Source organism: Lissotriton helveticus, chromosome 1_1 (genome assembly GCF_964261635.1).
Source record: "Lissotriton helveticus chromosome 1_1, aLisHel1.1, whole genome shotgun sequence".
NCBI classification, from domain to species: domain Eukaryota; kingdom Metazoa; phylum Chordata; class Amphibia; order Caudata; family Salamandridae; genus Lissotriton; species Lissotriton helveticus.
In genome coordinates, this window is record NC_136057.1 from 964,989,351 (window position 1) to 965,012,185 (window position 22,835).

The 22,835-nt window shown below is 46.8% G+C and overlaps 1 protein-coding gene across 2 annotated transcripts in view; it reads left to right on the plus strand.

Annotated features, from left to right (window-relative positions):
• The first annotated feature begins 1,494 nt into the window (after nt 1-1,494).
• Nucleotides 1,495-22,835, plus strand: part of LOC144771527 (uncharacterized) — a 280,734-nt gene continuing 259,393 nt past the window's right edge. For both annotated transcript variants that reach the window (XM_078655941.1, XM_078655936.1), the window contains exon 1: nt 1,495-1,573. The gene's annotated coding sequence lies outside the window, so the exon portion shown is untranslated. The remainder of the gene's footprint in view (nt 1,574-22,835) is intronic.

Here is a 22,835-nt window from a genome sequence, read left to right on the forward strand (position 1 = left end):
TTTGTTTTGACTTAATACTGGGTGCTCCCTTGTGTCTGGACAAAGCTATACCTCTCTGAAGAGCTCTAATTAGAGCGAAACACTGTGTCAGGGGTTGCTTTTATTCATTTCAGGTTGGCTTGAGTTGGTATTTTACCAATTCAAAGCTGTAATATTGTGCCTGGAGTGATAAATGGCTTTTGTTATTTGACAGCTCGGCAAGGACTGTACTGTACTAGTCCTATGCTTAAAAACTTTGCTGTTTAAATGGCGAAAGACTTTGTCATTTTCTATCTCGGCATGGATAGCACTGTCTAATCCTACGCTTAAAAACTTTGATAGAAAAACAGACATTTGAGGTGAGCAGATCTAGAGTGTCGCTGGTGTTGAGAGTGCTCTAACAGGAGCTGCTTTCCACCTAAACTGAGACCTACCCAGAGTTCTCTCCTTCTTTTTTGCATAATTTATGCGTCACTCTATGCCTGAAAGGGTTTTGTTTTGACTTAATACTGGGTGCTCCCTTGTGTCTGGACAAAGCTATACCTCTCTGAAGAGCTCTAATTAGAGCGATACACTGTGTCAGGGGTTGCTTTTATTCATTTCAGGTTGGCTTGAGTTGGTATTTTACCAATTCAAAGCTGTAATATTGTGCCTGGAGTGATAAATGGCTTTTGTTATTTGACAGCTCGGCAAGGACTGTACTGTACTAGTCCTATGCTTAAAGACTTTGCTGTTTAAATGGCGAAAGACTTTGTCATTTTCTATCTCGGCATGGATAGCACTGTCTAATCCTACGCTTAAAAACTTTGATAGAAAAACAGACATTTGAGGTGAGCAGATCTAGAGTGTCGCTGGTGTTGAGAGTGCTCTAACAGGAGCTGCTTTCCACCTAAACTGAGACCTACCCAGAGTTCTCTCCTTCTTTTTTGCATAATTTATGCGTCACTCTATGCCTGAAAGGGTTTTGTTTTGACTTAATACTGGGTGCTCCCCAGTGCTTAATTTGTGCCGGAGCTTTCCGGTGCCTAGCACCGGCACTTAATTCTCAGCTCCGGGTCTACACGCTGGTTGAGTCCACATACATTAGGAATAACAATTTTATTGGCTGCGCACTGCTCAGAGTAGGTGCCACTGACTGTTCAAGTCTTCTCCTCCCGCACCCCCATGAAGAGTTGATATCGCACGTTAATGCGGGCGCCTAAAAGATTTCAAATTGAATTCCACCTAAATACGAGCCACACACATTACGATTACCGCCAGAAATTAAAGCTGCGTCGGTCCCTGCCTCGCGTAGGTCATCAACCCCCCCATTTCCATTTTGCAAGTCATTCATTGGTAGCGCCGCTCGCGCTAGCATAGCGCCCTACCAATAAACAATTGCAAAACATGTTAGTAGGCTGGCCCCGTCCCTACTTGTCGAATCATCAAGTTTGTGCCCCGAATCGGACCAATTAGAAGTGTTTTCACCCTTTGGCGCCCAGCATGCAGCTGCCGCCTTAATCATTATCCGACGTCAGAGGCAATCAGCATGTCTTGCAGCAGGCCTCCTTCCTCGCAGATTAATTAAAAGGAAAAAGGCCATCCCACAGTGCCAGTAAGTAATGCCTTTTACCACCGTGATATTTGACTGCAATGTTATCTTGAAATGTATCATCATGCTAAAACAAGTTTTATAATGTGGGACCCGTGGCTGCAGCTCTTTCTCCACTGCTGCTGGCTTTTAACTTTTGCAGCGAAGTCTTTTTTGGAAAAGTTAAAGCCAGCTGCAGTGGCGGAAGAACAGCAACTGTGGGCCCCACACAATAAAATGTTATTTTGCAAGATAAGCAATGTGAATGCTTTGTAGACACATTGGTGTGGGCAGGCAGCCCATCCGGTGCCTCCGTGTGATGACAACGGTTTCGTTTCTGAAGAGGAGCAGCAGGCCGCAGCAGGCCTGGGGGCAAGAGGAGGGTCGGAGTTAACAGAGAGCCCGGTACTGCCTCTCACCTTAAAGCAGCTGTGCGCTGTTCCTGCCTGTGCTGTCCTGATTAAGCGGTGCCCGAGTCATGCTTGCTCTTTTTGTGCTGTGAGGCCTGTGCTTATCTAGCTTGCACTCTGCCTTCTGTCTAGTCGCTGTGCCAGCTCTGTCTGTGGTGTCATATCGTTCTGCCTGCACTGCACTTTTTCTGCCAAGGTTGTGCCTGCTCTGTCAAGACAGTGCCTCTAGGGGCGGGCCTGCGTCTGCCCTGTGTAATGCCCAGCACAAGTCAGCATTCTAGTGCTGAGCCTGTAACTACACTGAACACCCACCCACCACTGATGTCACAGGTCATGTGACACAGCATCAATAAAAGAGGCCGAGCGCACGTGCTCTGGGCCAGTTGCACCGAGCCAGCAGTGTGTCCTGCGTCCCAGTCATTTCCCAGCATGAGGGCCTTGGGCCCGACCCTACAATGGCGACGAGGGCGGAGCTGTGCCCACGCGTGCCACAGCTCTAAACATCATCGAGGACAAGGGGAAGAGAATGCTGCTCGCCTGAGAGCACCCCCTGCGAAGACTCGAGCCGGCCGCCGAGAGGCCCGTGGGGCGTGTGTCGAGCCCCGGGCCTAAAGAAAAGGAAAGAGGTGACCGGAGCTCACCCCGCACCTCTCCAGCCCGCCGTGGTCCGCCCTGCCGTGGCGGAGCCCCGAAAAGACAAGTGGAGCCATCGCGGTGCACACCCGCGGAAGAACAGGCCCGTCGGCCGAAGGTGAGCCCATACATAAGCGGAAATCAAAAGCGGAGCCCACCCGCAACGATCACAACACTCATAATGGCGGCCGCCTGCTAGCGCGCCGCCCGGGACGTGTGCAAAGCGGAGCCCACCCGCTATAGACATAAGCCTTCCCCGATAACATAGCGAGGCCAGCGGAGCCCACCCGCGGCCTGCCTGCAGCGTCCCCCGCCGCGCAGCGTGTGTGAAGTGAGGCTGCGGCGGCGGGGTGAATGAATTTCAAAGTGGAGCGCCCGCAGCGTGAGCAGAGCTGCCGGGCGCCGAGAATTGAAAGCGGACCCCACCCGCGAAGACTGTGAACACTGCCCACCCCGCTTCAGAGGAACCACCAACTGCGCCCTTCGCAGCGCGTGAAATGAAAGACCTGCTGCGAAGGGCGGAAAGACTCCAACAGCACCGACTCCCCCTTCCCGCCGCGCAGCATGAGGAAAGTGAAGCTGGGGCAGCGGGGTGCACAGAAACGGCATCTAGACACCGGAACCTCTGGTCGTGCTCAGCCAATGCCCAGACAAGAAGAAATTAATGGGACTCACCGGCATTCAAGAGGAGTACCCAGTGGTGCCCATATGCACGTGCCCCAAAGCAGCAGGCATCCATGAGAAGTAGTGCCCGGAGCCCACCGGTGGAGTCTTGCGTCCCAGCCTCGAGGAGGGTGCTGGGTGCCCAGCGCAGGCGAAGGTGTGGAACACCTTGCCGAGAAGAAAAGGACTGCCGTCTGTAGCTGGAAGCGCTCCTCTGCCACCCAGTGGCTGTTTGGGAGTACTGCATGCCGCCGAATGGAGACACATCTTCAGGTTTGCTCAAGCGAAGAGCAGATTAGGTGCAAGACACGCCCGTATGAAGGGCAAAATAAAGTTGGACTGTGTCTACAGCCAGGTGTGGGAGAAAGAACCTCCTCCACGTGGGGCACCAGCATCTGAAAGCCCATGTGAGGGAAAACACAAAGGGAGAACAGTCAGTGGCATCACCGCTTTACTGAAGGAGGTCAACCTCAGGAGACCCATCGCTACAATAAGCACAACCTGAGTAAGCAGCCCCAGGGACACATGCTCACACTTATCTAAGACCAGTGCCACGGCTGGCTAGGAAAAGCAGCTGAGCCTTACCCTCAGGGCAGAAGCAAAACAATATTTAGACAGTGAGTACTGCCAAGCACAGCAAAGCAAGCATGCGTAACCTGCCATGCTAGGGTGGCACCAAATCTCCGCAAAGGTGACAACCCCAGGAACGCGCCAGAAGCGCAAGAACGCGCAAGAACGCCACCAAGCAGACACGCAGCCAAGACTGCATGACCCCCACGCAAGCGTTGCCTAGAGACTGATAGAGGACCACCTGCTGGCAGGTGGTTACTCGCAAGAGAAGAGAAAATAGGGCTCAGGGGAGAGCTGCTGTGATCTACAGCGAGTAATACAAGGCACCCCACAAAAGCACAGCAGCGCACAAAGAAAAGGGAGACGGAAGCGACTACTTCCTCCCCAAGCAAATAGCAGGCGCAGAAAGGAGGCGAACACGCACAACAAGGAACTGGGACCCCTACCCAAAGGCATACTGCAGCCTTGCCCGAGCAGCCCCAAGTGTGCCAGAAGACACCAGACTCCCCGCAGAGGACACCGACAGGAAATCAGAATAGGACTGCGCCACCAGGCAAGAAAAGGCTTCCAGTAAATAAACAAGCATTACACAGACCACTCAAGGAACTCTCCCTACAGCAAGCCTGCAGCAACCAGCAGCACAAGAGACTTACCATATCAGAGTAGCGCCAAGCCTACCCGCATAGCTTTAAGGATACAGAACAGAACTGCGCAGGAATGCGCCGGAAGCACAAGAACACGACAGAACTTAAGAATCGCGCCTGAAGCACCAGAAGCGCGCCAGGAGTGCAGCGACTCCTCACAAGATATCCAAGTGCACGCGCGACAAGTGCGCCCACGCGAAGAAGTTCACAAGAATCGCAACCAGCACCAAACGGAAAAGCACGACCAGAAGAATATCCATGGAGTGGTGACGTAACCCTCCAGAAGCGAACACCCAAGAAGCATCTACGCCACGCCAGAAGAGAAGACAGCGATGCCTGGTGGCCACAGGCCATCGCTGCAACAGAATGGCGAAAGTAAGAACACCCCCACACAAACCAACAATGGTTCTGGAACCCAGCACCAAAAAGTGCGACAGCGCATGACGCAAATACGCAGCAGTGCGGACAGCACTAGCCCAAAGCAGCAAGTCACAAGAGAAGACATGAAGAGCGCACCCAGATGCGCACCAAAACAACTCAACTGCGATGAACAGGAAATGGTTGCGCGGACAACCCGCAGCATTGAAGATACATCACAGAAGCAACCTGACCACTCAGCTTGGTCACAAAGCACGAAGTCGACCAGCCAGATGGTCGCACCAAGAATCCTACCTGCCAGACCTCGGCAGAAGGGACCAGCACGACGTCCAAGAAGCTCAGCACCACAAATCCTACCTGCCAGACCTCGGCAGAAGGGACCAGCACGACGTCCAAGAAGTTCAGACAATGCACGGTCCGACGACCTAGACCCACGAACTTCAACCACACAAATTAACGAAAGCAACAGGAAGAAGATGTGAAGGTCGCGACGCTAACCCTGGGAAGCGAGTAATGAGAAGATAGTGTCCTAGGACTAGGACAAGACCAGGAAGACACGTGCAGAGTGCGCGCGCTGCATGGGGAAGCCTGGCCAGAGAAGATGAAGAAAAAGGGAACAGGGTACGTTGCGAAAAGAGGAGAAGAGAAGAAGAAAGATCGGAGCGGCACACTGCCACCGAAGAAAGGAAGGAGAGAGAAGTCAGAGTGACACCCAGTCACTGCAAGAAGAAAGGAGAAAGAACAGAGTGGCCACTGCCACTAAGAATAAAAGAAGGAAGAAGTAATCAGAGTGGCACGACTGTCAAGCTAAGAAGAATGAAGAAAGAACAGAGTGGCCACCGCCACTAAGAAAAGAAGAAAGGTGACAGGCACTGGAACACCGGAGTGCAATGGAGAACAAGCCTGGTAAGAGCACCGGCAGAGCAGACCAAAGACAACCACTGACGAGTCATCCATCCACATGGCGAACGCAGAAGAGAGCAAGATAGACTGTTGAAGACATCTACCTCTGGGGTTGGCGGAAGATCGAATGGCGAGAGTGCTCACACATCCAGCGGATGAACTGACCACTCCACACCGACCCGTGGCAACCCAAGAAGAGGCCTCGAGGAACTCTGGTGGCAGCAAGTCCCACACGGGAGACAGATCCACAGAAGCACGTCTGCAGGACCCAAGAGGATGAAAGCCTCGAGAGCAATGAAGAGAGTCGACAACTCAACCTTCAGGTGGAACTAGGACACGACGGTGAGGTTCGTGGAGCGCCCTGCTCACGGCCCGAAGGCTATGGTAGAGCAACGCGACCAAAAACACCAGTCCAGTGGAAACCTGGCAAAGAGGTCCTCCCGGACATCTTGTGGCAGAAGAAAACCGGCGAGAGGGGCATCCTAGTGAGAGGGATGTTCGCACCTACTCTATTCACCTGCTAAGAAACACACTGAAGCCTGCCTGGAAACAACACGCAACCAGCTTAGAGAAAAGAAGCCGGAAGGCAAACAACAACCACGTCATCCATCTCTCTTGAACCATTTGTCACCAAGAGAGCAAAGCAAAAGGCAGGGCTGAGAACAGCCGACAGAGAAAGAATGAACCCGCCGAACAACTAAAAACCGTGCCACCAAGAACTGCTAATTCAAAACGCAAGAACTATACTGCCTGCGGCTTGCAAGCAGCCAAAGAGACTCTTTTTGAAAGCGCAAGTCCAATGTTATTTTCTGTGTTTTCTTTCCCCCACAGGTGTTTGGACTTTTCATGTTTGGTTTAATTTTTAACCAATTTGGGGAGGGATGTAATGCCCAGCACAAGTCAGCATTCTAGTGCTGAGCCTGTAACTACACTGAACACCCACCCACCACTGATGTCACAGGTCATGTGACACAGCATCAATAAAAGAGGCCGAGCGCACGTGCTCTGGGCCAGTTGCACCGAGCCAGCAGTGTGTCCTGCGTCCCAGTCATTTCCCAGCATGAGGGCCTTGGGCCCGACCCTACACCCTGCATGCTCTGGGCATATGCCCTCTCTGCTCTCTTCATCTCCTAGCTGCACGTTGCCTTCGTGTGCCCTGCCTGCCCTCTCGATCTGCCCTACACCTGCACTATGCCCAGTGCTTAATTTGTATAATTAGCCTTTGTTTGGTTCCACGGGCACAATGATTTTGTGGTTTTTGTTACAGCCACATAATGAGGACCACTGGCCATATTTTACGCAAACACAGGACCGGAAGCCTTATATTTACTATGGGTAGCGCTGGTACTTGTGTGCGCTGCACAATTTTGCGCTGCTCTTGCGTGCGTTTTAATTATAAGTATACCCACACATTTTGCATTGCTTTTCGCACCGTGACTGCCTGTGCAAAACCTTAGTAAATACGAGCCCACCCTCAAAGATTGGTGACTTTGCATACCCTAGAAACACCAGCACGAGTACTTTCTATTACAGGGTAAAATTTGGGGAGATTTGTTATCACCTTTTGATGAACTCTGGACGTTGGATTTGTCTTTCCCTGTTAAATGACTGATTATTTCACTGTTCTGATTGAATGCATCTGTTTTTCAAACCACTACCGGAGGAAAAAACAATCCACAACAATAGATTTTGCAGGTTGCCTCCATGTGGCCTGCCTGCCCTCTGGATCTGCCCTGCACCTGCACTATGCCTGCTCACACAGTTTGCCCCACTTACGCTACAACTGTCCGGACTGCTCTGTGCGGGTGTTAATGCTGCTGCTGTGCCTGCTTTGGCCGTGCTATACCAGTCGTGCCTGTCCCGGCCCACTCTGCTTGTAATATGCCTGCCATGTCTGTGCTGTGTCTCCCCTGCCTGATCCTTGCTCTGGATGCTCCCCCCACAGCTTTTTCAAAGTCCCTACAGAAAGGAAGTATTTTATTCGTTAAAAAAAAATGATAATAAAAATGCAGTTGGGCTGGACTTCTAACCAAGGGCCTCTCAATAACCCTCGGGCTCTTACCAAGCACCTCATTGCTGATCTAGAGGAGCCGCTCTGCTCACTAAGTCTCAGGCTGCCAAGCACGCACTCTAGGATGCAATGGAGAAGACACTCCCATTTTAAAAAATAACTCTACCCCTGAGTTGCAGGAGCAGCACCTGAGAGAACAGCTTACCTTTTCAAGGATGGTGCTTGATGTTGGGCAAGTGCTCTTGACTCTGCTCTGAAGCGCGATTTTCGTCGCTATAGGTCTGGTCTTCTTGGTGTGCATCGGTGTTGGTGTGAGCCCTGAGTACTGGCTGCAAAAAATTGCCTTAAGTGGCATGTTCAAGTAACATTGTTTTTCTCTAATCAGCTGTGTGCCAGTGTTCATTCAGTGTTATATTTGTCTACAAAGTGGCTGACTATTCTAAAAAACATTTTATAGTATGTGGTGCTCACGGCTGCAGCTCTTCCTCCACTGCTGCTGGCTTTTAACTTTTGCGGCGAAAGACATATTTTTTTCAAGTTAAAAGCACGTAGCAGTGGCGGAAGAACTGCAGCTGTGAGCCCCACACACTATAAAACATTACTTAGCATACTAAGCCATTCGAATGCTTTGTAGACAGATAACACTGAACACTGGCACGTTCAGGTAGACTTGGTTTTCTTGTTTTTGTACCATCAACTGTGTACTAGTGTTCAGTGTTATATTTGTGTGCAAAGCATAGAAATGGCTCATTATGTTAGATTATGATTAAATTACTTTTTATAGGGTGGGCCCACGGATGCAGTTATTCCTCCACTGCTGCTGGCTTTATGGATCCATTGGCCGTTATTCAGAACAGCCCAGCAACCTAGCCGTACCATAATGCTGCAACATAGACTACACAGGCAGTTGTCACTAGAGTTTCACCTTCCTGCATAGCAGGCTCGCATCCATTGGTGTGCTTAACTGAGTGTCGGGGAGTGGTTTTGGAAGTGGTGAGCTGCCAACTGGGAGTGTCTTATGCAACTGCTTCCTCTACCAGTCTTTAATTGTTAGCCAATACCACTTTGGATGCAGGGAAATAGGTGGGTGGAGCCAGTGGAAGAAATGGGTGGAGCCAGCAGAGGAAGTGGGCGGAGCCAGGGGCGTGGGTGTGGCCTCCTACAAAAATTTGAGCACCTGGACTTAATATTTTACAAATTAAGCACTGGTGCTCCCTTGTGTCTGGACAAAGCTATACCTCTCTGAAGAGCTCTAATTAGAGCGAAACATTGTGTCAGGGGTTGCTTTTATTCATTTCAGGTTGGCTTGAGTTGGTATTTTACCAATTCAAAGCTGTAATATTGTGCCTGGAGTGATAAATGGCTTTTGTTATTTGACAGCTCGGCAAGGACTGTACTGTACTAGTCCTATGCTTAAAGACTTTGCTGTTTAAATGGCGAAAGACTTTGTCATTTTCTATCTCGGCATGGATAGCACTGTCTAATCCTACGCTTAAAAACTTTGATAGAAAAACAGACATTTGAGGTGAGCAGATCTAGAGTGTCGCTGGTGTTGAGAGTGCTCTAACAGGAGCTGCTTTCCACCTAAACTGAGACCTACCCAGAGTTCTCTCCTTCTTTTTTGCATAATTTATGCGTCACTCTATGCCTGAAAGGGTTTTGTTTTGACTTAATACTGGGTGCTCCCTTGTGTCTGGACAAAGCTATACCTCTCTGAAGAGTTCTAATTAGAGCGAAACACTGTGTCAGGGGTTGCTTTTATTCATTTCAGGTTGGCTTGAGTTGGTATTTTACCAATTCAAAGCTGTAATATTGTGCCTGGAGTGATAAATGGCTTTTGTTATTTGACAGCTCGGCAAGGACTGTACTGTACTAGTCCTATGCTTAAAGACTTTGCTGTTTAAATGGCGAAAGACTTTGTCATTTTCTATCTCGGCATGGATAGCACTGTCTAATCCTACGCTTAAAAACTTTGATAGAAAAACAGACATTTGAGGTGAGCAGATCTAGAGTGTCGCTGGTGTTGAGAGTGCTCTAACAGGAGCTGCTTTCCACCTAAACTGAGACCTACCCAGAGTTCTCTCCTTCTTTTTTGCATATATATATATATATATATATATATATATATATATATATATATATATATATATATATTCACTGAAAAAACCATAGGTTATAGACCATATATAGTTAGGAATTAGCATTTAAAAAACCTTATTTTACTCACACAAAACCATTGAAATTCCATATATAGTTAGTTGCACTAACTATATATTGCGCACCCGCAATCCACTGCTGATCATGTCACATATTACATCATTCATGACATGGTCAGTGACATCACTGATGACATCACTGATGACATCTCAAATGACATCACTGATGACATCACTGATGACATCATCCAGTGACTGTGTGTTTCTGTAAAGTTTAAATATGTTTTAGATATTGAAGAATGAGTAGATGTATAACTGTCTGGACGAAGGATTTAGTAGGTGCATGACTGAATGTATGAGTGAGTGATTAAATGTGTCTCACTGAGTGCATGGGTTAGTGACTAAACTGTCTTAATTTGTGCATCATTATGTCTGTTGTTCTGTAAACTACTGCATGTGTTGATCAGTAGCTATATGATTAACTATATGGGTTATTGATTGATTGTCCAAGTATTTGTATGGGAGACTGAGTGTGTGTGTGGCTGGCTGGGAGGTGTGTGACTCTGTGCAGATCAATGTGTACTTGTATCAATGATTGTATAAGAAAGTAAGTATGTGTTACTATATGTTTGAAAATGTAAGGTGCTCTATGTTTAACTGTATAGACAAGAAAATGGAAGTGTGATTGATTCTTTACAGGACTGACTAGGTGTGTGAGTAACTCCATGGATGAGTGGCAGAGTGTGAGTGTCTGTATAGGTGTATGAGTGCATATGATAGTGTTGTAAAGATGAGTGATTGTATGTATGAATGATTGTATGGGTGAATGAGTGAATGTGTGTGTAGACGTAGGAATCAGTGAGTACGTATGTAGTAACTAGTATTGGTGTGTCAATGGTTTCAAAAATTATACTCTGTATTTAACACTGGGTGAAACAGAGGTTATATTAAAATGTGAGGAGATGCATTGTATTGTCACATGAATGATATCATCAGTGATGTGGTCATTGATGTCAAATGAGATGTCATCAGTGATGTCATCAGTGATGTCATTTGAGATGTCATCAGTGATGTCATCAGTGATGTCACTGACCATGTCATGAATGATGTAATATGTGACATGATCAGCAGTGGATTGCGGGTGCGCAATATATAGTTAGTGCAACTAACTATATATGGAATTTCAATGGTTTTGTGTGAGTAAAATAAGGTTTTTTAAATGCTAATTCCTAACTATATATGGTCTATAACCTATGGTTTTTTCAGTGAATTTTCAAGGTTTTGTAAATGCTAATTCCTAACTATATATGGTCTATAACCTATGGTTTTTTCAGTGAATTTCAATGGTTTTTTTAATAGCAAATATCATAAGCTGTCGAATGTCAAGTACGTGGTAAGTGAAAACATTTTCGTGTTTATGCACACTGATCTGCTTTGAATGGTGCCCCCCCCCCTCATTTCTATTAGGAGTACTCTCTCTTTGCAGATAGTGAAAGGTAGTTAACGCAGGCCTTTGCCCCCGTTGTAATCCGTCGTGCCTGCTTCTCTCTCCATTTGATTGATTGTTATCCAAGTATTTACTGTTTTAGAATTAGTTCTCTTTGGTTCATTCTCTATTTACAAACAAACACAGAGTCGCAATACTCTGTTTAGTCTCTGCAGATAACGAAAAATCGTGTAAAAAAAAAGAAAAGGAATCGAGCAAAATCAGTAGGCCACTAATGGGATCTCTTTTTGACCTCGCTAAAATAGAAACATTAGGAACAACCCCTCATGACAAATACAAAACTAGTGAGATGAACTGAACTCCACACAATGATGGCTGCAAAACAGCTCGGCTCCGCCACCCACCCCGCCCAAAATAACGATAAAGAGCGGCTGCCATGATTGGTTGCGGAATGGCCACAACGGAGCTACGAAATGGTGCTGCTCTCATGCTAACCCCAGCTTCGGTCTGAAACATCCAGAAACACTGTAGACTACCAATTCGATCAGTTCCGGTAGCGCCCCAATGTAACCCGGTAGAGAAGAACTAGCCCTCCCCTCTTTGATTGATGGTTCTTGTTGCCTGTCCCTTCTGTTGTCATTTAACAGAACTATTTAGCCTGCTGAAAGGGGTTGTGTTTCGACCGCTGGTTGGTGGAGACATTTTGACTATATTCTGGACCTGCGTTGTCGCGTAATGCGTCATATGACGCGCCGCGTTAGCGCATCCGGAAGTCATCCGGGGCGCGCAGCGCGTAACGTAAGCATAACAAGTCATGTGACTTGTTAATAAAACTTTTCATTGGTTCATTTTACTTTTCTTATTCTAATGATGAAAGCCTTGGTCATATCACCTAAAAATTACGCTTTTAATTACTTCCGAACATTATTTTCTCTTAAATATATGTTATAATGTTCCAGGCTAATGTACTTTCCCGGAAATTTTACAACTGTCCTGCAAGTAAAATATATTCTTTTTTCGAGAAAAAGAGCGTTTCTTCGTCCCATGACGGAGCCGTTGAGCAAAAGAGGGTCGACCTGCTGTCTTAGTCGCCGATACGCCTGAATATGAGATTCTTATCGATCACTTTATGTTGCAGGAATAGAAAACACAACAGCCCTTGACCATTTATCTTTACTGCGTTCCTTCGTATTATACCTTTTACCCTTCATGTAATTGGTCTGCTTTATTTCACTTGCCTTTTAATGATTCTAAAACAGTGACTATTATTAAAAACTTTACCAATGTATACACTACTACCATGTTTTCTTTTAAAAACCTTTATTGTGAAAATTTCATTATACAAATACGAGCCTATAACCACGTGGGCCTGCCACGGAGCAAACTGTAATCGTATATGATGAATAGACATTTACACTGTAGAGGAACGTAACGGGCGGGCCATTAGGTTGCAAAAACTAAGGTGTCTAACAGTTACGGAATCGGTGGACGTACATTTTATAATTAAAATACGACAGGGCCAGTTACAATAAAATTATCTAGATATACATTTGCGGGCAAGTACCATGGGTGACGTTAATTCGAATTTTCAACAGTACAGTAATCAATAACACATCAGAACTTAATATCAATAGGGATGTCGAAATATTCAATCAATTCTCGTCCCCGCCCGCCATGTGCTTCAAAACTGCATACGTATCTCGTGATATCAAGGTTGTGCAACCAGTACACAACAAGGAGTTACGAGTCCCATTTATTCCGGCGCCATTTTGGGCGAGGACGGGCAGGTCCAGGATATAGTCAAAATGTCTCTACCAACCATCGACTATGATGATGTTCATATGCTGTATTTATTAGAGTAACACTCATCTGCCCACATGAAATTAATTTACCACAATCTAAACATGTCATTTTAATCTTTCCAAAGTTCTTCTAAATATTTGGGACCGTTTCCCTTGCCTCTGAAGCTCTCAGTGCCACTTCTTTAATGAATGTACTAGCAGGTCAGGGGTTCTCCTCCAAATCTCTCTTTTATGCAGCACTATAATTAATTGGTGCCACCTCTCCATATGACGATGCATGGTATAGTTACCACAACTATATTTTTTTTCGGTTCCTCTGGAGAGTTCATCGTGGCAGATGAAGCGTGTAACATACCGGGCATTTACCTTTTTTTGCATGTACAGGAAAGGAAAAAAAAATCGAGCGTCCGAGTTCTAAGGTGTCCCAGGGCCATTTTAGTGGACCAGGCCCAAATCCAAAGAACAGCCATCTCACAGGCTAATGGGGCGACCCACGCCGAGTTTCAGCATTGTAGGATGACCACACAAGTACAGCAACTTGCTAGACATCACCTCGGTGCCATCCGGATCTCGGCGCCCCACTGCAGATGAAGTGCCTCTCAACTATGAAACCACCACGGTGACATCCGGATCTTGGCGCGTTGTGCTGCCTTCGGCCTATTCGCACATCGGTCCGCTACTGACGCCATCTCACAGGCTAATGGGGTGACCCACGCCGAGTTTCAGCATTGTAGGATGACCACACCAACTTGCTAGACATCACCTCGGTGCCATCCGAATCTTGGCATCTCAACGCCTAGTGGTATCTTCCATACAGAAAATATTGTTACGCTGCCTTTGGCCCCATTCGCACATCAGTCCGCAACTTAGACATCACCTCGATGCCATCCGGATCTTGGCATCTCAGCGCCTTGTGGTGTCAGTCAGAAAATATTGTTGCGCTGCCTTTGGCCCCATTCGCACATCAGTCCGCTACTGACACCATCTCACAGGCCAATAGGGCGCCCCACGCCGACTTTTACCATTGTACGATGGCCACACCAGTGGCACAACTTGCTAGACATCACCTCGGTGCCATCCGAATCTTGGCATCTCAACGCCTAGTGGTATCTTCCATACAGAAAATCTTGTTACGCTACCTTTGGCCCCATTCGCACATCGGTCCGCAACTTAGACATCACCTCGGTGCCATCCGGATCTTGGCATCTCAGCGCCTTGTGGTGTATTCTCTTCAGAAAATATTGTTGAGCTGCCTTTGGCCCCATTCGTACATCGGTCCGCAACTTACACATCACCTCGGTGCCATCCGGATCTTGGCATCTCAGCGCCTTGTGGTGTCTTCTACTCCGAAAATATAGTAGAAAATATTGTTGCGCTGCCTTTGGCCCCATTCACACATCAGTCCGCTACTGACACCATCTCACAGGCCAACAGGGCGCCCCACGCCGACTTTTACCATTGTACGATGGCCACACCAGTGCCACAACTTGCTAGACACCACCTCGGTGCCATCCGGATCTTGGCATCTCAGCGCCTTGTGGTGTCTTCAAATCAGAAAATATTGTTGCGCTGCCTTTGGCCCCATTCGCACATCGGTCCGCTACTGACGCCATCTCACAGGCCAACGGGGCGCCCCACGCCGACTTTCAGCATTGTAGGATGGCCACACCAGTGCGGCAACTTACTAGACACCACCTCGGTGCCATCCGGATCTTGGCGCGTTGTGCTGCCTTCGGCCTATTCGCACATCGGTCCGCTACTGACGCAAACTCACAGGCCAACGGGGCGCCCCACGCCGACTTTCAGCATTGTAGGATGGCCACACCAGTGCGGCAACTTACTAGACACCACCTCGGTGCCATCCGGATCTTGGCGCGTTGTGCTGCCTTCGGCCTATTCGCACATCGGTCCGCTACTGACGCAAACTCACAGGCCAACGGGGCGCCCCACGCCGACTTTCAGCATTGTTGGATGGCCACACCAGTGCGGCAACTTACTAGACACCATCTCGGTGCCATCCGGATCTTGGCGCGTTGTGCTGCCTTCGGCCTATTCGCACATCGGTCCGCTACTGACGCAAACTCACAGGCCAACGGGGCGCCCCACGCCGACTTTCAGCATTGTTGGATAGCCACACCAGTGCGGCAACTTACTAGACACCACCTCGGTGCCATCCGGATCTTGGCGCGTTGTGCTGCCTTCGGCCTATTCGCACATCGGTCCGCTACTGACGCAAACTCACAGGCCAACGGGGCGCCCCACGCCGACTTTCAGCATTGTAGGATGGCCACACCAGTGCTGCAACTTGCTGGACACCACCTCGGTGCCATCCGGATCTTGGCGCGTTGTGTTGCCTTCGGCCTATTCGCACATCGGTCCGCTACTGACGCCGCCTCACGTGCCAACGTATTTTCTCCGCATTTTACACCCTATGCCGCATAACAGGTCATGTGACTTGTTTATAAAACTTTTCATTGGTTCATTTTACTTTTGGTTTCCTAATGATGGAAGGCATGATCATGTGACCTAAAAACAACACTTTTCATAGGATGAAAACTTTTTTTTTTTCCCAAACGATGAAAGCCCCACCTTGTTTCTGGATGTTTCAGACTGAAGCTGGCGTCAGCATGAAAGCACCACCATCTCGTGGCTCCGTTGTGGTCATTCCGCGAGCAATCATGGCAGCCGCTCCCCACCAGAAGCCTGCAGGAGTCGGAGCCCCCAAAACTTTTGATGAATTCTCAAGGCGGAGGGGACGCTTTCGAGAATGGGGTCCAAGACCTAGCAGACAAGCGTCCGATTTCCAAGGTGTCCCAGGGCCATTTCAGTGGACCAGGCCCAAAAAGGAAACAGCCTGCCGCCATTTTGAGAGTCCTGTGACAGCCGCCTATCGCTGCACCGCAAGAGTGGGCGCAACTCAGCTGAATTGCGGCTTTTGACACAGTGGACCAAAAACGGACGGAATGGCAACTGAAACGGTAAAGGGGCGCCCCACTACAACAGATGACACTCCACCTGGAGAGGCCCGTTCACGCCGCCTCCCCCGGGGCGCTCCACGCCGTTATTCGGAGCAGCATTGTAGGATACCAAAACCAGTGCGGCAACTTACTGGACATCACCTTGGTGCCATCGTTCTGCTGCCTTGGAACTATTCGCGCAACAGTTTGCTACTGATGACCCACCCCCCGCGACGCCCCATGCCGTTATTTGCTGGGTGGCAACTTACTAGACATCACTTTCGTGTCATCTAGATTTCGGCGCGTTCTGCTGCCTTGGAACTATTCGCACAACAGTTTGCTACTGATGACCCACCCCCCGCGACGCCCCACGCCGGAAATCTGGACGTTGTGCTGCGTTGGGACTATTCGCACAGCCGACCGCTACTTCGTTGTTTTTCCCTAAAAATGTTTATATGTTATTACTATTTTTGTTTTCTTGTATATATTTATAAATTATTAAAGTTTTATAATCTTACTACTTTGTCGGAGTGCTATATATTTTTAATGTGACACATAATTGTAAAAACTTTGATGTACAAACAGTCATCCCTGGAATCTTCCGCTTCAGGCTCGGTCCCCTCCCCAATCACAATACAGGATGGTTTTCAGATAATAGCAACGCTTCTGCTGTGACGGATCTCATCGAGTGTGGGCCTTGATCTACTATAACTCCTTTGAAGAGGGGTGATTCTTTACAGCTGTGGCCATAAACTACATCTGCAGGGCTAGCTGATACCCTAGGACCAGCCTGGACAATCGGACACAGAGGAAAAGGAGTGTCAGAGGGTGCGGTAGTGAATAGGGCGAAAGGGAGGTGTCGGGCGGGCACAGGGTGTGATTCTCAGGGAACAGCAGCGCAGATGGGGGAGGTTTATTACCCATGCATAAGACAGAGAGCGGGGGTGACCACTGCCTGGGGGAGATGCTTGCGAGGGTGGGGAGCCATGCTAAGGATCGACAGCGTGCACAGAGTGGGTCTGGTCAAGGCATCTAAAATGGCTGCCGTGCACGACAAAAGTGTGGCATTTGAAAAAAGACAAGATGGCGCAGACAATGTTTTTCAACACTTCCTGATTTCCTTCGAATCGAACGTTAACAGACGTTGGGGCATATTACCAAAGTTAAGCGATATTTATCCCTAACGATGCTTAGCAACGATTTTTTTACCGTCAGAAATTATCGCAGATAAACCTTGCTATTATCAAGGTTTATCGGAAATACGATAAAAAACGACCGCAATGCATTAATATCGCTGAAAACTCAGCGATATTCATGCATTACCGAGCTAATGCTCTTAGCCATGTTATCCACCTCCCATTGGATAACATGGCTAAGAACTGCTCAGGGCAGGTGGTAGCTTTTGGAGATATTCGCCCTTATCTCGAATATTTCCAAAAGTTGATAATAGGAGATAGCGATGTTAGCGACTGTTTCCAGTCGCTAACATCTTGGCATGCCCACTTTGCATGTCATTAGTGATAAATATCACTCACATGCAAAGTGGGGCCCAAGATGGTCGCTATCTTCTACTAGCCGTCGCTAACTGGTGTTAGCAACAGCTAGGTAATACACATATAATTTTATCTCCGCGAAGCGGAGCGCTGTTACAGATATATATCTTGTTTCTGAACGTTAATTTCTCAAAATGCACTCAAGCACATATATTGAGACCTAGCAAAGGCACATCGGGCTACCAGTCCCTACAATTTTGCCAAGTTTCGTGCAAATCCATTCAGCTGTTCGATCCTACCGAGAGACAAGATGGCGGCCGCTACGGACTGTTTGGAATGTTTACAGACACCGGAGAGCCAATCAGCTTCGCTTCGCAAAGCTCCGTAACGCGAAAAGTACGCGAAGCGGTGCGCTGTTACAGATATATACCTTTTTTTGAACGTTAATTTCTCAAAATCCACTGGAGCACATATATTGAGATCTAGCAAAGGCACATCGGGCTACCAGTCCCTACAATTTTGCCAAGTTTCGTGCAAATCCATTCAGCTGTTCGATTATTATTATTTTTATTTTTTTTTGCCCCGCGGGGCCCTTTTAAAACCTCCACATCAAACCTAGGGGGTGAGCGACAATGTACTATGCCCCCTTATGGTCATTTGCCCCTTCGCTTTGGCCTCCTCTTGTCTCTCGATCCTACCGAGAGACAAGATGGCGGCCGCTACGGACTGTTTGGAATGTTGACAGACGCCGGAGAACCAATCAGCTTCGCTTCACAAAGCTCCGTTGCGCGAAAAGTACGCGTAGCGGAGCGCTGCCCAGTCCGCTGTTACAGATATATACCTTTTTTTGAACATTAATTTCTCAAAATCCACTGAAGCACATATATTGAGATCTAGCAAAGGCACATCGGGCTACCAGTCCCTACAATTTTGCCAAGTTTCGTGCAAATCCATTCAGCTGTTCGATTATTATTATGTTTATTTTTTTTTGCCCCGCGGGGCCCTTTTAAAACCTCCACATCAAACCTAGGGGGTGAGCGACAATGTACTATGCCCCCTTATGGTCATTTGCCCCTTCGCTTTGGCCTCCTCTTGTCTCTCGATCCTACCGAGAGACAAGATGGCGGCCGCTACGGACTGTTTGGAATGTTGACAGACGCCGGAGAACCAATCAGCTTCGCTTCACAAAGCTCCGTTGCGCGAAAAGTACGCGTAGCGGAGCGCTGCCCAGTCCGCTGCTACAGATATATATCTTTTTTTGAACATTAATTTCTCAAAATCCACTGAAGCACATATATTGAGACCTACAAAAGGCACATCGGGCTACCAGTCCCTACAATTTTGCCAAGTTTCGTGCAAATCCATTCAGCCGTTCGGGCTAAAAGTGAGGCCAACCGCCCTATGGAAATTAACATGGGAAAAACGCGTTTTGGGACCCCCCTTTTTTCTCGGCCCCCCCTTGACGAACCCCCCCAAAATTTTCAGGGGCTGCTCAGAAACAAAATGTGCCATTTTCCTGAAAATTTCAGCCAATTCCGTCCACAAACGCCAAAGTTATTAGACATAGAATTTTCAAAAAACCCATAGAGAAAAAATCCTAACTATATATACCTACTGGCGACCGCCAGTAGGTAATATATATATATATATATATATATATATATATATATACCCATGTGATATCGTTATAGCTTCACTCTTGTATATATGCACTGCACCATCAGCACTGGGCACCCATTGTCACTTTGAAACACTTGTCACTTTACAACTATGCCTCACCTTGACAGCCTTTGAAAAATGTATTTTCAATATGTTTTGTGAAAAACTAAAAAATATCAAAAAATAATTATAATTTTTGCAAACAGATTTGGAGTTTTTTGTTGTACTGTTGTGTTCCATTATATTCACCTTATTGCGTGCTGTGATTTGGCCCACTTTTACTCTTTGGCATATTGGTCAAGCAGTGAGTCATATAACATATTGGTAACAAGATTCATTGTCATTTGCAAAGTAATTGTTTTCTCCCGACAGAACCACTGAAGCTTTACCTATATACTTACCCAGGTTCTGAGGTACACTGGGTTCCCCCATTTTATCTATAATACCCAAGGTATATTAGCAGGAAAAATGTTTGATAAGAGACGATTTGGCTGACAATGAATGGGGGTTATGGTTGCCCCACAGGGCTTTGGGGAGAGTGGAGCAGTTCAGCGACTGCCATTGTGTTTATTGGGCTATGTTAAAGCCCAAAATAGCCCAGGCTTATATTGGTCAGGTAACAGGGCTGCCCAGGTCACTTGTATTTAAATTGGTGGCAGGGAGATTTTTTATGTTTTTCAGGGAAGATTCATGGTGTTTTTCTGGTATTTAGATAGTTTGATGCACATTTGCGTAGTTATGAGTTATACCACTTCTTGCAATAATGGATGCAGCAAGAAAGGTCACGCTGCGGGAAAGGGGTAGTGCCCAGGCCACTCTGTGTCTCAGAGAGCGGCCCTTTGTGGGGCTGGGAAGAAAGGGGAGTGGACTGAGAAAGTATTACAATCCATTGCTTTAGATTAAATGCATGTTAAAAAGTAAAACAAATTTAAACTTTTTATATATATCACAGCACGGTCTAATCAAAAATAGGTTTGATGTAAGTAAGACTAATCTTATTACCAATAGTGTCTCATAGGGGCGTAAAGTAATTAAGCCCAAGTGGGCTTACTTTAATAATCCTTGCCTATTAATAAAGTGCCAGTGCAAACTAAAGTGTCACCTAAAGAACCAAAGAAAAGGGTTCTAATGTGCAAATGTGCGTAAATAATACATACAATTTAAGTTTTTATATATATATATTTCGTGGTCCTGCCAACAGAAAAGACTGAGCACACACAGGTTTCAAGGGAACTCGTACTTTAATCCCACTGGCATGACGCATTTCAGCATAAACTGCCCAAACCACAGGTATTACCAGAGTTCACATTATAAAGGCAAATTATCTCCGTGTGATTGGTGGAGACACTCAGGCAGGGAGGGGTATCTTGATCTCGGCACTCCGAGTCCAAGCAGGCAGTCCTTAGTAAGTCTCTTTTAATCCACAGTGGGCGCCGCCTGCTGAATCCCCTCTCATTACCACAATGTCGCTATAAAAAGATTACAAGTGTCCCGAACCCTTAACTATTCGATTCTGCCCCTTCTTATGTCAAACCTGAAAGCATTCCTTAAGTAAGATCTGCCTTTCAATGCAGTCATATTACAACTCATGTTAGCAGGTTGTCGTTGCAGGCTATGGTGGTTCGGTGGCTCCCAAGAGCTTTGGAGAGTCCATAAGTATGCCACTACTGCCGCCGAACTTCTTAATGAAGGGTGCTCACTGTGCTGTGGATGCACTAAATATAAAGTCCATAGGCCCAAATGTATCAAGCCGTTTTTGAATCGCAAAGGCCGAAATTCGCAGAATTTCGGCCTTTGCGACTCGCAAACGGCCGTTTTGCATGTTTTGGGATGTATGAAACATTCCCAAAATAAGGAATTGTAAAGTTGTGTGATTCCTTATTTTGCCATAGCATTTAGGGAATCGCAATTTTGCGATTCCTTAAATGCTATGTATGTAGCATTTTTGGATAGCGAATTATGGTTAAGAATTCGCAAATTACCACCAACTTTTAGTTGATGGTAACTTGCGAATTCTTAAAAAAATGCATATTTTGGCATTTTTTAAGGTGGCATGTGATGCACACACACGCCCATAGGGCATGTATGTGCGCCATATGCACACACATGTACATTACAGGGGTGCAGCAGGGTGTCTTTGAGACACCCCTGCACCCTTGAAATAATTCTCAAATTGCGATTAGCGAATTGCGAATTCGCAATTTGAGAATTATTTCACAATCATTCCTATGGGCCTCCTGGCCCATAGGAATGCATTGGAAATTATTCCTTAATTGCGAATTCGCAAAATGCGAATTCGCAAATAAGGAAGATTAAGGAATCGCTAAGAAATAGCGATTTGTTTCATACATACCATTTTGCAATTCCTAAATAGCGATTCCTTAAAAATCGCTATTTAGGAAATGCAAAATAGTTTGTTGATACATATGGCCCATAGTCCTTCCAACAGAAAAGACTGAGCACACACAGGTTTTAAGAGAACTCGTACTTTAATCCCACCAGCATGACGTGTTTCAGCATAAACTGCCTTTTTCAAATGCCCAAACCACAGGTGTTACCAGAGTTCACACTATAAATGCAAATTATCTCCCTGTGATTGGGGAGACACTCTAGCAGGCATTGAGGGGTATCCTGATCTCGGCACTCCGAGTCCATTTCAAGTAGGCACTCCTTGCTAAGTACCTTTTAATCCACAGTGGGCTGTGCCTGCTGAATCCCCTCTCATTACTACAATGTCTTGTAAAAAGGTTAGAAGTGTCCCAAACCCACCACTAGCTGCTTCTGCCCCTTCTAATGTCAAACCTGAAGCATTCCTTCAGTAAGTTGTGTCTTTCAATGCAGTCATATTCCAACTCGTGTTGGCAGGTTGTCGCTGCGGGCTATGGTTAGGCGGCTCTCAAGATCTTTGGAGAGTCCATAGGTATGCCACTACTGAATTTTTATATATATATATATATATATATATATATATATATATATATATATATATATATATATATATATATATATATATAATATTACCTACTGGCGATAGCCAGTAGGTATATATAGTTAGGATTGTTTTCCATAGGGAAATCGCAACATTCTATTGGGAATAACTTTTGCGCCGGGTGAGGGATCTGCCTGTAATTTTCTTTAACTTTGCCTCGCTGCGCTCCGCTCCTTCCCTGAAAGTTTCGGGGGGATTCGTCAAGCGGGGGCCGAGATAAAAGGGGGGTCCCAAAACATGTTTTCCCCATGTTAATTTCCATAGGGCGGTTGGACTCACTTTTTGCCCGAACAGCTGAATGGTTTTCCACCAAACTTGGCAAAATTGTAGGGACTGGTAGCCCGATGTGCCTTTGCTATGTCTCAAGATATATGCTCCAGTGGATTTTGAGTAATTTAGGTTCAAAAAAATATATATATCTATAGCAGCTTACCCGTGAGCTCACCTGTACGCTTACGGTACGCTTACCGTACGCGTACCGTACGCGCAAGTACGCGTACCGTACGCGTACCCCTACGTGCACGAGCTGCATGCTGATTGGCTGCCACTGTCTGTCAACACTCTAAAACAG